The 17,643-nt window shown below is 42.0% G+C and overlaps 1 protein-coding gene and 1 long non-coding RNA gene across 9 annotated transcripts in view; one reads left to right on the forward strand and one right to left on the reverse strand.

Moving 5' to 3' along the window:
- The window catches only part of BNC2 (basonuclin zinc finger protein 2), a 416,653-nt gene that overhangs the window by 229,248 nt on the left and 169,762 nt on the right, over positions 1-17,643 (reverse strand). The window lies entirely within an intron of this gene.
- Positions 288-9,783, forward strand: LOC307206623. Its single transcript, XR_013834429.1, has 3 exons — positions 288-577; positions 1,416-1,544; positions 9,162-9,783. It is a non-coding gene; the product is annotated as an uncharacterized lncRNA (long non-coding RNA).

Below are 17,643 nucleotides of genomic sequence, written 5' to 3' on the forward strand. Positions count from 1 at the left end.
CCAGCTACTTCTGTGAACTACATTTTCCATCTCCACAGTACAGCTTCCCAGTCAAATGACAATGCAGTTGCCAATTTACACAACATCCAAAAGTATTTCTTTTTCTTTTTCGGTGCCCTGGCCAATGATTCTGATGACGGGTAGCTGCAACAACCACCGCTTTGAACATCAAAGGAAGCCTCCTTGGTTTGCGCAAGAATTCCAATTCATAACATTATATGGGTGGGGTTTATTTTTCTTTTCTGTTCGTTTGGGACACGGCTGTATGCCACTGCATAGCCTGAAGACAGCACCCAGTAGCATGAGCAACAAACTTTATTACATGTTCAGTGTTTTGGAGTTGTTTAGATTTAAGTGGATCACTTCAGGTTTTTACCTTACTGCTTTATATTATGACATTTTATGGTTTATTTTGAGAGGGAAAGAAATCCTTTAAAAGGAAAAAGAAATAGAAGTGGGGGTTTTTTTAACACTAATGGGAAGACAATCCAGCTATTTTCTCTCACCTGAAGTCTCTATAGAAAAATCGTTATGAATGAGGAGGAACTGCCAAATAAAATTGCCCTAGCAGATGACGGTATGTACAAGTAATAACTTTCCATCATCCCAATATTTCAGCTGTTGCTTTATCATGGGCTCAAGAACTCAGCTGATACATGTTGCAGATAAACAACATGCATATGCTATAAAACCCTCATTTGACACTGATGTGCAAAATGAACTGCCTTAGGGACTCTAGTTAAGGGTTGAAAGGCAGTACCAGTATCAAAGTTTATTTCGGTCACAGACCAGCATAAGATAAACCATACGGATAAACTGAACACATAAGACTTAAAACAGGTAAGCAATAAAAACTAGTGATTAAAAGGGGATTATATCATACATACTTAAAAAGATAGAAACCGGGACAAACAGTTAAAAGCGACTATAAGGGAGGGAGTGTGAACAATCACAGGTCTTGCATTTTGGGCCTGGTTTGTGGCGCAAGCCATCCTTCAACGAATATTCATCACAGCAGCGCAGAATCTAGCAAGTGAGTATGTAACACCTGGGTTTTCATCTTGAAGTAGCAGGGATGTATAAAGTTGTTCTGTGAGACCTGGGAATTTATGTAGTATAGTCATGATGAAGCTAGCTTGTACGTCTGCACAGTCATACCTCGGGTTGAAGTAGCTTCAGGATGAATATTTTCGGGTTGTGCTCCACGGTGACCCAGAAGTAATGGAGCATGTAACTTCCGGGTTTCGCCACTCGCGCATGCACAGACGCTCAAAATGACATCACGCGCAGATGCGCAGATGCATGTTACATTCACTTCAGGATGCGAACGGGGCTCCAGAATGGATCCTGTTCGCATCGAGAGGTACCACTGTATAGCATTGGCAGTGAAAAAAGGCGTGTTCTGTTCTTTCCAGTTGCCCAGATCCACGTGAGCATTTCCTCTCCTCGTACGATGTCTTTGTACAGCGATCTTCCTGGATGACTGAAGGAAGGGCCTGGCAGTGGGCCAAAGGGAAAACCCTTCGCTGTTTTGGAATTTCACGGTTGGTTATATATGGCATCTTGGAAGTGAAATGTCTTCTGGTTTTACTGATTAAAATTCTTGGGGTATAATATATCCCTATACTATATCCCAAAGCTCTGTAGAAAGTACATATTGTATAATATCAATGGTAAAAAGTCCTGACAATAAAGGGATGGCTTGCACCTATGAAATGCCTAACCCCTTCCCTGCCACACACTTTCCCCCTGAAACGTCTCTCCCTGCTATTCTTCTTATCACCAGTATTCTGGACCTGTATTTAGTTTGCAAACACTGGGGTTGGTAGTACAGTGGTACCTCGGGTTACATACGCTTCAGGTTACAGACTCCGCTAACCCAGAAATAGTGCTTCAGATTAAGAACTTTGCTTCAGGATGAGAACAGAAATTGTGCTCTGGCAGTGCGGCAGCAGCAGGAGGCCCCATTAACTAAAGTGGTGCTTCAGGTTAAGAACAGTTTCAGGTTAAGTACGGATCTCCGGAACAAATTAAGTACTTAACTGTACTGTACTGTATCTATGTTCAGGTGACCAGGAGCTGTTGCAAGTGCCGGCTGCTACATACAATAACCCAGAGACGAGCTCTACCGGTGTCATTCAACATGTAGCCCTTTGAAACCAAACCCACTGTTGTTTGAAAGCGGTGCTATTTTTCTAGAAAAAGAGGTGCCAGAACTTCCAGTGAGTTCTGGCTTAAAACAACAACCCTGTTTAAAAGAATGATTACCGTATATTCATGTGTATGAAGCTATTCCCGCCCCCTCTCATTTTATATTCCTTAAACATGACCATGTTTGCCTTCCACCCTTAATGGAATTTACACTGAAATTGCCCAGCAAAAACCCAGCAAGAACAACTTGTTTCCTCTGCAGCTGGAAAAGATTGCTCCCCGCACCCTGTTACCTTCCTAAAAACTGCCAGCGGTTAGCTCCATTATTGGATTAATTTGAAAAACACAGTGTCATTATTTAGAAACTTCTCTCTGACCACACCAGCCTGAACATACCAGCCTGGGGGACACGAATAACTTTTTTTATGTACATAGTATCTGGAAGATCTGCTGTGAAGCCAAAGCTCTTTGCAGCTTCCAGCAGTGCTTATACAACTGCTGTTGAAGATGGCTCGGAGGAGATAAGGGAAAACAAAAGCAACCCTTTAGGAGGCACAAGCTTTGGAAATCAGAGGAAACCTAAACAGCAAATAATCCAGGAGTTTCGGAAGTGTAACGTGGACAATGGCGAGGAACAAGAAAATACCTGAAAGCCACACAGGTGTGATCCAATACTGGGCGGCTTACCTTTGTCCGCACCAAACCACCTGACTCTCAAATGTACAAATGCAATGCCAACTTTTTCCAAAAATGTCTAAAAAAACGGGAAATGATATTCAGGGGTGTTAGTAATTTAGGGCAGGGATGGCTACAGACTTCGGGGTTGTTTGGGGTTTTTTACTGGAACCGCCAAGATTAAACAACCAGAACCAGGTTCAAAAGCTAGAAGGACCAAAGAGACTCTGAGCATAACCTGAGCCTGGGTATTTTTCAGTGCCAGAAATGACCTGAGCTTTCTTCATTGCAGCTGCCTAATTTAGGTGGAAAAAGCCAGTTGTGTTGTTGTCAAATGCTAAATGACTGGGAGTCAGAAATGTTTCCCAATCTACTGCAAATCACCCAGAGATCTGTAGATCCTGATTTGCCTTCTGCCCACACCTGCTCCAAAAGAGATTGGAAACAGCATTTTTTTTCCAGCAACAAGAAGTTAAAAAAAAGAAATTTTCTAAGTTTGAAATGGATTTGGTGATCCTAAACAGTCGCGTCTGATGCACAAATGCTTGTTAACACCATCCAGCACCATAGAATTATTGCAATTTATCTGTGAAGATTCTGTACACACAATAACACTGAATAAAATCGCGGTAGGGTCCTTGCTTGGAAGAGACATCACAAATTCAATCAGTACACAGTGTTCATATTACCTGACCTCAAACATAACAATTCTCAATGAAGGCAGCTTTCAACTTTAGCGGCAAGTGACCAAATCATGAGTAACTGAAGTTCAGCTTACGGAAAGCGGAGGTAGTGGTAAAACCATGACGATATCCTCAGGGCATATAGAACTCAAATGTCAGAGAGACTGCTAGGCTAGCTTTCTTATCCCAAAAGGTCTAATTATTATGTATAGAGGGGATTCTTTTATGTATCTGGAGGACCATTCATTCATGTAATCTCCCAGCTGTAGTATGAACTATTTAAGAACTGTTGTCCCTTTTCAGCTGCCATTTGTATGGACAATAAGATGGCTTGGAGGAGCTAAGATCATGAGATAAGACCAATACACCATGAGATGTATGTATGTGGATATAACTAACCCTTACAGTTGTTAAACAAAAAGGTTGTCTTAGGTTTTATCAAGCACAGTACAAGGAGTGTGATGGGGAAAGGCATCTTTTACTAAAAACGAACCATGAGACATCAGACAACTCTCACACACTTTCAAAGACCCAATGTACATGCTCTTACATGTGAGTGAGGACCACATCAGAGCATATACATCTCATGTGTATCAATCGCAAGGATCAGTGCTGTGTGTGGTTGCCAAGTGTGGCAGCTGTGGGGTTGAGAACATGCTGCAGGGACAGTTCTCTAAATCATCGAGCATGTATTAGCCAGAGGGGAAAGGCAGTGAAAGAAGCAGCAGGCAGGAATGCCCGAGACTCTATGCTGAGTTCAAGCCTAAGGAATAAACATGCGCTCTACACAACTATAGGAAGCAAAAAAGCACTCATAACCCACTGCTGCATGAAAGGGACAATAGTAAACAAGGAAATGCTTTGCCTCCACATGGCAAGATTGCGAATGGAATTCTGGGTCTACAATGGTGATTGTAGCTTGTGCATAGCCCTTTTTAGGCATTATACTCACCCAACCATAATTGCATACGCTCTAACATTTCACTTTGGAAATAAGGACGCTCTATTCCATCATCATCATTCCAACATATATAAAAACATACTAAAACATTAAACTTCCCTATACAGGACTGCCCTCAGATGTCTTCTAAAGGTTGCATAGTTACTTATCTCCTTGGCTTGGGGGTCGCATAACTCCATACCCTCCAACATTTATCCAATGAAAATAGGGATGTAGTAAAGAAAAGTGGGACATCACAGGATCAAATCAGAAACCAGGATAGCTTTGGAAAATCCAGGACTGTCCCTGGAAAATAGGGAAACTTGAAGGTTCTGTAATTGCATCGACAGACCAGAGCTGCCCCTGCTAGCCCCCAACACCTGCTGTCCAGGCACTTAGGCAATGTCTGTAAAGGGGAAGATGTACACACTTATGGGCTCCCTATGCAAGTATCCCTGCCCAGAAGAATATCATGGTCAACAGTATCAAAAGCCACAGGGAGGTCAAGGGCAATCAATAGGTTTGAACTCCCTCATCTTCTTCCTGACAGAGGTCATCAACAAGGCCGTTTCAGCATCATATCCAAGACTGAAGCCTGGTTGAAATGGACCCAAATAATGAGTTTCCTTCCAGCTTGCCTTTAGGTGGGCTGCCACAACCTTCTTGAGTACCTAGTGATAATCCTTACACAAATCCTGTAAGACAGACAAGTATTATTATTTCCATATTGCAGGCTATAGGCAGCTGCTAAGGCTGAGACACAGTGGCATACCTAAGGTCATCTGGTGAGTTGATGACAAAGATGAGATTTCTCTTAGCCTCTATATGTATCAGAATTGCAGGACTACCAAATGATAATTGTTTAAGCATGGTACTCTCTGAACACCAACATGTCACTTAATTAACAACAACAACCACAGGAGGAAGAAGAAGAAGCTAATACAATACACCTTAATTGAAAATACACTGACTATCCAGATTCCCGGATTAGTATTATTATCTGAAGATATGCGGCCTTGATCATTTCCTTTTTCTCCTTTTGAACACTTCTCAGTCACTACAAGGACCAGATTTTATCTGCAAGGTTTTATCAACAATGATTCCAGAAAACCTTGCAAGATACACTTGATAAAACCAACATACACATGTGAAATCACAGCCTTTAACTCCTGCAACCAAGTTCCCTACAACCAAATTTCCAAACCCTTTTTAAACCATTGCTTTCTCTGTAAACCAGTTTAGTAAACTGAACTTCCAAGAGAGTTATTCACTCCTAAAATCCTGTTCTGTGGAACTGCTGAAATTTCAAACACTAATGTTATTGTTTACCATTTCTAGAGTACCATCTAGTGTACAAAGTATTTGAAACTTCTTAGCCAATTTGTTTTCACCACAGAATTCCTCCAAAGTAAATACAAATTACTAATCCTGGTTTCCTACAGGCCAATAGTCTTCATAGTGGAGCAAGGATACAAATCATTTGTGCCCCAATTTCTTGTACTCCCCTGCCCCACATCAAAATAGCAAATTGATCAATCAACAGACATTAACAAATATGCATTTAGTGGTAGGGGATACAAAGAAAGCATACAGCACAATGCAAAAATAAAGGAAAGCCAAAAACTCTGCAGACATCATGACATACAATGGGAGAAATGGCTACATAGGGGCACAAGGCTTGTTCAAACCTTAGTTTATTAATCCATGATACGATTCTCCAAACACAGCTAGCATCTGCTTAAGAATGCAAAGCACAACTTCACAAAAACACTGAGAATTGCTTCACATGTTGTATTTAAGCTAAGTATCTCACATGCACACATGCTATGCTGCAGCAGTCTGTTGAACCCACATGCAGCTACTTCAGTGTAGGCAATGCACACTCTTAATCCTTAACACTGGGGTACCTCTGATATATGGCATGGAAACTCCTCTCCCTCTTCTCCCCCTCCCCCGGCCCTCTCTTTCTAAACCTGAAGTATGGCATCAAGGGGAAAACGCTGGCGTGGTTATGAATCAATACAGCTCCCACTTCAAGTCTGATTTTATGCAAAGGTTTTTAGACAAAACATGCTGGTTTTCCATGCAGTGACATTCTGCAGCCCCACCTCTGAAATACAGTTCTACAAGAAGTCACTGCTCCATAAATGTGTTCCATTTGCTGTATCTGTTTCACTTCTGCTCGCAAGCTAACATTAATTCCCTTTTCTTCCCCTTCCTAAAATGCACACAGGCTGCTAGACACATGTGCATGGCAAATGGAATCTGAACTTAGCTTAACAGCCTCATTTATTCCTGATGGTTTAAATTATTTCATCACAATTAATGACACCCCCTCAGCTTCCTGTGCAGTGCTGCCAGATGTTCGGAGACCACGAAGCCACTCGCTTCTTTGACGGCTAGTGACAAGTTGTCCTCTGAAGGACGTTCCCTGGGTGCCGCTGCCGGATGACACCTCCATTGCTTAGCACCTCTCCCTCTATCTCCCCAAGTTTCAATATTGAGAGGTGTAGGAAGGCATGAGAAACCAGAGCTGTTTTACTGGGGGCATATTCAGTGAAGTGTTTTGAATCTGAAGGAGCTTGCCTCTTGTGACTGGAGTTTCAGACTGTTTGGAGAAAGTAGTGAAGTAGTGTTGACCTTCAACGACTCTTAGCTTCGATCGCATAAATCCCCGTGGTTTTTTGGTTTTTTTAAAAGAGAAATAGGAAAATTGACTTTCCTTGACTGTTCGTCCTCAAATCACATAAACGGTACTTGCACATACATGTTCAGGTTCTGAATTCGGTGCAACTTCAATAGTTTGTTGCTCCAGCACAGAAACACCGAATCACCAATGTATGATTTATTCTTCAGGGAATTTAAAATGTGTGATGACAATCTGTTGGTGGGGGGCGGCGCAGGGCAAATCAGAGGGGCAGCCAAGGTGGGTCATTTGGCCCAGGGCTTCAAGGTCAAAGGAGAAGTCACATTTAGACACTTGCTAATTGGGGGGGGGGCAAATTGTGACAGATACTCTCAGTTTAGAGTTGCAAGCTTAAGCAAATGAGAGATGAGATTTGGTAAAAGACACACTTTTTGTTAAGTGATACAGATTTTGTCAAATGCAGAGGATCAATGGCAACATGGCATGAAAGTGATATACCTCCAACATTTCCCCGATGAAAATGGGGTGCCCTATTCCATTATTATTATTATTATTATTATTATTATTATTATTATTATTATTTATACCTCGCCCATCTGACTGGGTTGCCCCAGCCACCCTGGGCAGCTTCCAACATATATAAAAACATAATGAAACATTAACAAACTTCCCTATACAGGGCTGCTTTCAGATGTCTTCTAAAGGTTGTCTAGTTACTTATCTCCTTGGCTCGGGGGTCCCATAACTCCATACCCTCAAAAAAACCCACAAAAACAACAACAATGAATACAGGGATGTTCTAAGGAAAAGCAGGACATTCCATGATCGAATCAGAAACTGGGATGGCTTCTGAAAATCTGGGACTGACCCTGGAAAATAGGGATACTTGGAGGGTCTGAAGTGAGACTTTTCTTTAGTTTTTTGTGCGTATCACAGAAAAGGACTAGAAGAGCATTTGTTGAATGTGTGTATTCAGATTATGTCTCATTTCTTCTCTTCTGTTTTGATGCCTTATTTTCTTTCCACGTGTTGTCATTTTCCCATGGCTGCATTTATTACGGCTAGGGGCCTCAAAACCTGGAAATGGCCTGGGCTGCTTCAGCGGGCTTTTGAGAGGGGCCGCTACTGCCTCAGAAACAACCTCATGCGCATTTTTGGATTCCTCATATACAGAGTTAGGGCAGGCGCAATCATTTTGATGCCTGAGGCAGCCACTCCAAATTCCCTTTCTCAACAGTAAAAATATAATAATAAATAACTGATAATTTGTTGCCTTATAACAACACCCGTCTGCTGGCTGATTCTGCCTTATGAAATGGGTCTACCCAGTTATACAGCCTTTAAGACCCAGAATCAGAGAGCCTTGTTCTCCCTTTTACTGCTTCTCTCCTCCCCACCCCCATTTTGGTTTTTTGCCACATAGGCTTGTGTGCACACATGGTATATTTTAAATTATGGTATATTATATTTATATTGTTTCTTGTTACAGCGAAGCTCTGAGCTTCTGTCTTACAGGCGCAATATAGAGATATGTCGCTATCACCTGTGTTCTGCCTGCGATCACTGAGGAGGAGAATGGGGCAAATGATGCCCATTCAAATAAATGCTGGAAAAGCTGAGGGCAATCCCATCAGCCATTGCAAGTACATGCAGCAGATGTTCCAGCGAGTCTTTTTAAGAATGCTAAACTTGGCCAGGGAATAAGAAGTGGCTCAAGTTAACCAGAATTTCAGTATAAAAACACAAGAAGCCACCCTATTGAACAGGCCAGGGAGAAAAATGTGATTTTTAAAAGAAACTATTTTAAAGGGGGAAGTTTGGAGGGATGGACTCATCAGCATAAACCAGCCACCCTTAAAAGTGTCTGTATTTGCTGCTGCTTCTATATGTGGCCATTTCTTACTGTTATTATAAGCTATTTCAGAAACAGCTCTCTCTCTCTTTAAAAACACTTAGAACAATTATCAAGGGAACTGGGGAATGTTTCTCTCTTTTTTTTTTTAAGCTGTTGAAGTATTAACCCTCCCCATCATTTAAATGTCTAATGTGTCTTTTTTTTCTGTAGGGGGTGTTCATAGGTGCTCTTATAGAAGTTAGCCAGTTCCTACAACGACTTTACCAGAAGATCCCACAAAAAAAGACACACAATGTTTTCAAGAGCCTGAGGAGCTCCTATAAGCCTGACAGCCACAGGAACCAAGTTACATCATACTTTCCCCACCTATCATCTCAAAAATAAATAAAACTTAACAGTGTTACCTTGATGCAGATAATTAAAACAACATATTCCTAAGGCCGTTGGAGAATTGCAAAGAGTCGTTATTGACTTCAATCAGTTGTCTCTCAGAAAACAAGCTTTATCTGATGTAGAGAGCCGGGTGGGTTGGGGGAGCGAGGAAGTAGAGAAGGAGCTTGAGTAAACTTTAAACTCTCATGTAGGGATGTATTGCTTGTGTGTCCCTGGCAGATGTGGGAAGGAGATGAAATGGGCAAGGGAGAATCAAATATCCCATCGCTGCAGGTTTGCTGAGGGGGGAAAAGAGCACTGCAAAAAACCTCACATCTGGCAATCATTTGTCAATAGCTGGAAAGAGAGCGGCAGGAAACTTTTGGCTCTTGTGGAAGATGAAAAGACAAAAACCATGTGTCACACACACATACTGCAGTGGTACAATGACTACTACATTTATTGCCCTTCCCCTGCTTTTTAAAAAAATTTAATAATGATCTTCAGATACACTTGTGTGTGTGTGTGTGTGTTTAAAAATGTAGACACTAGACTTGTTAAAGCTGGTGAGTTTATGTACCGATCTTTCTCCCCAGCCACACTTCCAACTAAATTCCAGGGCCAATGTTAGAAAACCATAATCATGAAGGAAAATGGACTGCCTCCTACTTTGAGCTGCCGAGCTTGCGGTTCAGTCCATAAACATAATTAAAATGGAAGACACTACAGTAATGACGACAGCCATCTTCTCCACAATTTTCGTACTTCAAAATGGGGCATGTGTGTAAACAGAAAGACATGGTCCAAAAAACTGGGGTTCTGGGACACAGTTCTGCTGACCCCTACAGATCAACGTCCCATACATTACAGAATCATGACGCAAGCATGAGGCCACTGACTGTTCCAAAGAAAAGAGGGATGCTTCCTCCAGTTGCTATTTCGAAAAGGAAGGATATGAAGAACAGTTCCACCTCCACACACCTAGTTACATCTGGTTTTGTTCTTTTAATGAAAGGAAAGATCATCCCCACAGAACTATGCAGCAAATAGCAAGTTTAAGGGTTATCCTCACCTCTTTCCCCTGCCTTTTGACACTTGAGCTGCATGTTTTTAGCGTGCACCTTCTTTTTATGATCGCGAGCTGTCTTAAATTGTTTTCAATACTGCGTTTTAATTCTGTAACCCACATAAAAGATGAACATGTAATAATCTTGGGCACCCATATTTCATAAAAAAACCATGAAAAAGAATTGCTCTTGGGCAGGGAGGGACTTTGAGTTTTGTTCATCTTATCCAAGTCACAGGGGTTTAGAAAAATTAAATTTGCATGCAATTCTTACATGGATGGTTCAGGCTATCTTAGTAGAAATAGTTTGCATCGTTTATTCTGTAAGGAAAGTATATCAGGTGTTGAATGAGCTGGCGAACTCACAGTAGCTGGTTCCATTATATTATTTAGGAAGACTGTATTTCCCAAACAGTTAATTGCAATGAAAACTACAGAGCAGCCAGAATTGTTTGGTAATTACAGGGGGTATCTAATTTCAGCTTAATGGATGTTTATATTTGCATCCTAGTATATCTAAAGGATAAATAAATAAATAAATAAGCCTAGGATTGTGGATTCCTGTCTTAGAAATAGCACAATTTATCTCAGATAGACTAGTGCAGGATCATCACTTACTTTTAACCACAAACACATTCCTGTGCTGGCATCCATCAAATTTAACCAGAATACAAAATTATTAACTAAATAAGCAACTGTGGGTTAATTACAGCAGTCTGAATGTAAGCAATATGCAGTAATCTGTAAGAAATAAGAAATTGCTTTATGACCAGAACTTCGTGCAAAAAAGTGGTGCTTTCTCTACATTTTTCAAACAACTGTTCCAACTGAGAATGCAAAATTTCAAATATTCATATATATTTTTTGCATGACATGCATGAACAAGTACATAGACATATTTCAAAATATGGATAAAATTAAATGTTTAAGTGTATGTAATTGTGAATAATCCCATTTGGAATATATGTGCCCTCTACAAAGCCATGAAATCAACAGTCCTAAATTTAATCCAATTACATTCAATAATCAGGGAAGTAATTCTGTCTGGACACTGACAGAAACACAAGCGAAGAAAGAAATATAACACATGTGTGTGCATACACAGACCATGAAGAAAAAATATGGAACAATGAGGAACATTTTATACATCTCACAGAGAAAATTTCTTACTGAGTATACTCAACAGGAAACTGCCCCCTGATGATTCATGTTATGATTCGTGTGCTTGCATTCATACTGAATATTTTTTTAGATGCTCATTTAAAATATTTTATGTGTATTCTTGAGGGGGTAGAATGTAAAAGTGTGAAATGGCCAAGTGGCTTGTGTCACACAAGATGTTATGATCATAGATATTGCACAATACATTCACCATTACTTAGTACTTGTTAAATGCTGCCTAAAAATAACCAGTCAATGACCAGGGCTATCAAAACAAACCAATCAACAAAAAAACTATTGTCTGGATTCAGAAATATGGTTATCATTAACCATGACACCAAGGTTTGCAACTGGTTTGGTTGACTCTAACCATAGTTCATGTTAGCTAAAGTATGTTTGTCTGGATACCATGGGAAGCTAAAAGCAGAAGTTGACAGGGGCTTTCCAAATACATATAGCCACATGAAAGAAAATACTATATGTTGCAGGACCAACATGAAGGACACAATGCAAAGGATATTTCAAGTGGTAACTACTAGGTGCCAAACAGATTTACCCTTTGAGACAGCTTAACTGGTTGCAGTTGCAGGACAAAGACACCCAAAATTAACCAGCACACCTAACTTAACCCAATCTTGTCTTTTTTTCTCTTCATACACAATCCCCTTTTATACAGTAAGTCCAGACCCCTGCAATGCAGGAATCCCAACTAAAGCATCCATGACCAATGGCCATCCAACCTCAGCTTAAAAGCATCCAAGGAAGGGGAGCCCACAATGGACTTAAATGAGGATGAAACATATCTAAGAAGCTTCTTGGCAGAGAACTCACTTGTCAAATTAAGACCATCTATCTTCCAATGAGGTTGGCAATTTCAGAGTTGAGGTCACCGCAGGCCTTAGGTTTATGCAAAGGCAGATGAGTGTGGATCAAAGGGATCTACTTCTGCTGTGTCTCCCCTCACCCGGCACAAACTCCAGACAGGCCTCAATGAAAGGTCTGACCAGGATGAAAACAGAAATTGGGTCTAGAATGCCAAAGAAGGCTGTTCTGATGTCACTGTTTTAAAAAAAGCACTTGGCCATCCCTTTAAAATGTAAGCAGAGATAGAGGAAACACGGGTAACCTCGGCTTCCCCCTTTCCTGCTTACACTGTAAGTGAGACGGCAGAGATTATGTATTTCCCTCATGTGGATATGTGTGAACCGCTTCTGCATCCAGAACTCTCCTTTTGATGTTGTGGTGGGGCTGGAAAAGATGACGTCTCCGTTTCTCACGTTTATTTTTTATACTTCTTGTTGTAATGTTCAGGAGAGTGCTCACATTAAGACCTTGGTTTAAAAGACGGGTGATTTGAAAAGAGGAATTGCTCTTCAGGTTGTCAGTTACCCCATGCTCAAGCCAAGGAAATGTTCCAGAGGCTAAAGGAATAGGCGGTTATCAAGTAATCATACCTCTCTCCCCACAATATGCTGTGATGTAATGCAACAACAGATAAGCCTTGCTCGCAGGAACGAAGCTTTGAACACCCAACTGAATGGAAATGGAGAAAGGTAAAGGAAGTGGATATACCCTGAGTAAGTAGAGCAACCAATGATTCTGGCTACAGAAATCTTCAGATGGAAGAAGCTGTCATGAGAAAGACCGTATTTGTTAAACAATGACTGTGCAAGGCATATATTACAACAATATAGTCCCTAGAGAATCTGAAGCCTGCCAGATACATCCAGACAAGATGCACTGGGAAATGCAAGGGAAGGAATCATATGCAGTTAGAAAAGGAGAGGGAATTACTCTAGTCAATTTCTCAATGGTCCTGTGTTTTTCATAAAGCAACTTCAGTAAGACTATACACACACATGGAGAGCAAGTTCCATTTGCAGGGAATAGTTTAGAGTAAGCTATGAAAATGGTCAGAATGTCAGACAGATAAGGAAAGGTATGGACTCCATGTGAGGTGAGGATTTGTGGCCCTCAAGATGTTCCTATGTAGCCCCTGACTTCAAGAGGGCCCACAGTGCTGTGAGACTGATTTTAACCAGCCCACCATGACCCACTGGCTGTGCTGTTCCCCACCAGGAGACATAGACTTTTACCATGACAGCCAAACTAGACATGATATGGAAGACCCATAAATAAGATCTCCTGAGTTGTGTGAGGATCCCACACAAGTTTTAAGTTGCTGTGTGATAGCAGTAACTTTTTCCCTGTGGAGAAAATACCAGCTCTGGGGAGATTATTCCAGCCTGGAAACAGACACCAGGGATGTGGTCCTGATTCTCACCACCACCATTGTGACTTCTAATGATTTTTATTTTATTTCTGAATGCAAACTATTCCTAACTTATCTCCTGCATTATATTGGGGAAGGGACGTAGGTAAGTGCTAGCTTGCCTGCTTTGCATTGAAAAGGTCCCATGTATTATGTATTTGTACGTGAGAGAGACAGAAAGGGGTGTGTGTGTGTGTGTGTGTGTGTGTGTGTGTGTGTAAGAAGGAGGGCAGAGACACAAGTAGGTCTGCATATGTCTCAAGTTTAACAGCGCTATCATGTACACATATCTATTCAAATGGGCTTTATTGGATTTAATCCCAGGTACATATGCAGAAGTTACTTTAAACAGGAAAAACTGGATATACAACGAGCCAAATGGCAATGATGGTGTCAGGTCAGAAAAGTTAGCTCTTTCTTCAAGAAAGCAGTATACCAGGCAACACTATGAAATGGTTGCCAGAAATGACGGTCTTCTACTTCCCCCTAAATCTCCTCCCAAGCTGTATGTTTCCCAAGCAGCCTTAAACTACACCAGGGCTGGGGGGAGTGGGTTGGATCTGTGCCTGTTGTTCTGCTACACGCATAGCCCTCCATGGCTTTGGGGGCAATGCAGGAGGGGAACTTAGGACAGTAGGAGCAGCAAGCTCCTGGGACACTTCATCTGCTGAGTCTGGTCTGCTTTCTGTCCTTGGCTCCTCCTGCTCGCTAAAGCCTGTTGCCTCTTCAGCATCTAGCCCAGGGGTCGGCAAAGTTTTTGTGGCTTGGGCCAGTTCACAGTCCCGCAGATGCCACGGTGGGCCTGAGTGTGCGCGCACACACATGCACAAACACTTTTTCTGGAGCTCCTTCCAGTGTGGAGGAGGCGTGTGCAGCTTCCCATTGGCCAGGATCATGGAAGGCGGTCCCTGCTCAGCTCAACATGGTTTAGCGTGGTGCACGGGAGCAGACTGAGTGGGCGTCGGGGGCCCATTGGCCAGTTAAACAACCCCCATGGGCCGGTTGTATTTTAATACTTTGTTGGAAGCAGCCCAGAGTGGCTGGGGAAACCCAGCCAGATGGGCGGGGTATAAATAATAAAATTATTATTATTATTATTATTATTATTATTATTATTATTTGGGCCTTTGGTTGCCAGCCCCGGGTCTAGCCATTCCTCCCCTCCTCTGACCTCACCTCAGTGTCCCATCACCAATCCCCTGTCTCTGAGCCTTTTCCTCTGAGGCGTTACTAGGGGTTTCCCTGGCTGGTGCTTCGCACTATTCCTCTTCACCCAGCCAGTCCCTGGCAGTCGGTGGGTTCTCTTATTTAAACGAGCCTCACCATATCGGTCAAATGCGATTTCATTTTAATGAATGGGGTCAAGAGGGAGAGGTGTAGTTGGAGGAGAAAAACTCCCAAGAATTCTGGAGCCAGCCCTTCAGACAAAGGGCAAAGGAGGATTTTAAAATGCAATCAGAACTTCAAGATGCCGCCACCAAACTTAGGCTGTGGGTCAAACTTGAGATTCAAATAGAAACAACAGTATTCAGGCATTTAAAAATGCAGCTTCAAATATTCTGCCTGCCTTATCAATTCTTATAGCTCTTTCAACTGTATTTATGATAGAGATCTCAACGATTGCTTTTTATGAGAGTCTGTTTTGTTGCCAAACCAATAAACACCCTGTGTGGCATTCTTTTTCCCTCTCTCTCTTTTTAATATTTATATTTTATCAAGGTGATTTCAATTAAAAGAAATAAAGTGACAGAGGGGGAAAAGAAGGGGAAGTGAGAGGGAGAAAAACTGCTTTCTTGTGTGGCATTCTTGCGAGAACTTGCCAAACGTATTTCCATGCCAAGCATAGCTCTTGTTCCATTTCTCGTCCCAGCTTTACTTAGCTATAATACTAGACCCACTGAAATTAATGGACCTAGCTTAGTTACGTTCATCAATTTCAAGGGGTTTGCTCGGAGTAAAACTTAGCCACATACCACACCATTCTGTCACATGTGCCGTTTCCCAGCACCACCACATGCAAGCTAGAGGGGCAACAGAAGCAAATTCCATAGACCAAAATACTTGAGAATTTGCTCTGATTTTAATGCTGTGTTGATAGATGAGTGCAGACATGTGTTAGCATATAGTGGCCAATCACATGAGTAGCAACATCAGAAGAAGAAGTTTGGATTTGATATCCTGCTTTATCACTACCCGAAGGAGTCTCAAAAGTGGCTAACATTCTCCTTTCCCTTCCTCCTCCACAACAAACACTCTGTGAGGTGAGTGGGGCTGAGAGACTTCAGAGAAGTGTGACTAGCCCAAGGTCACCCAGCAGCGAACCCGGTTCCCCAGATTACGAGTCTACTGCTCTTAACCACTACACCACACTGGCTCTCAGAACTTGCCCTTTCCAAGCAATCTCCTGGAAATGTTATTTATTATGGCAGCTCACCTATGGGTCTCGGAGACTTTCAAAGCAGTCTGAAATTATGTGGGAAGGAATGGCAGTAGTCTTTGTGACACCACAAAGGATACTTTTTCAGTGTTTGTTTTGTCATGATGCTGTTAGTTTTATGCTATCCCATCCGTTCGGCCTAAACATTTACGTATCCAGATAACACCACTTGCAAAGTCTGAAATAACCTATGCGGTATGCCTGGGGTTTTCCAAAATCTGTACACTTATTGACATCCCTACTTACTGTAATAAGTGGATTCAAATTGGCTTAGCGTGTCCCCAGGCTGTCGCTATATCGAGGGAGAGTTTCAAGTGCATACTATAAATTTAGGTTTGCCCAATTCAAGTGCATTTAAGTGCTCTCTTACCCTAGCACAACAAGTGTACTGTTTTAAAAAAGAAAACAGGCATGTTGGCAGTTTCAAAGGTGATGGGAAAATGCATTTAAAAGGGTGGGGTGAATGAATGATTTAATGGGAAAGTGTAAAAACACCCTGCAAGTAAACCAGGATAAAAGCAGAACGAATGTATGTACGACCACCCTGCAAACAAACTGGAACAAATATTCAGTAAAGACCGGATATAATTCACCCTCTGCAGAAGCTTTGGGTAAGCAAATCAAGATGGGTGTTCAATAAATAGGTCATCTGAGGAGCCCTGCAGTCCTACCTACACTGGGGCTAGAGAAGCAAGGGCCACCTTCCTGGTGATCTTCTGTGCAATGCATGCTGGGGGGGGGGGGGGGCGGGCAGGGCCAGAGCTGAACAATGGATGTGGTTCTTACCTTTATAAAGTAGGCTACTTTCCAGGCAGCAAATGACAGATGTTTCTACAGGCACACAAACACACACACCATACAGCCAAGCAAAAGAAGCACTATCACAGTTAAAGCACACTTTCTGGCCAGGCAAAGAGACTTTAAGTTCAGAACAGGGGTGTGCCCTGGGTAGACTCCCTGGGGTTGGTGAGAGTGGCCTGGGGGGGGGTAGCATTTGGCTTGTCAGCTGGCATTTCTCTACTCCTGCTGTACACATTTACCCAGGAATAAGTTCCAGTGAGCATGGCGCAGGATTCCACTGTCCATCTGGCTTTTTGATAAATAAAACTAACATTTTCTACTTTATGTGGGACAGCTGCATAGTCCTGCATTGCAGTGGGTTGGATCAGATCCTTAGGGTCCCTTCCAACTCTGCAATTCTATGCAATTTTTGTTCATGCCAGTTAGCCTGATCTCGGAGTCTCAAGTTTTCTCTTTCCAACAGGATCAGAGAGCTCCTTTAGAGTCAAACCAAATTATGAGCCGACACACTTTGACCTCCCAACTTTGCCCCAGTCTGAATGACAATGGGTAATTCAAATTTGATCACACAATTATCCTGTAG

This window comes from Podarcis cretensis (genome assembly GCF_951804945.1).
Source record: "Podarcis cretensis genome assembly, chromosome: 17".
Classification (NCBI taxonomy): domain Eukaryota; kingdom Metazoa; phylum Chordata; class Lepidosauria; order Squamata; family Lacertidae; genus Podarcis; species Podarcis cretensis.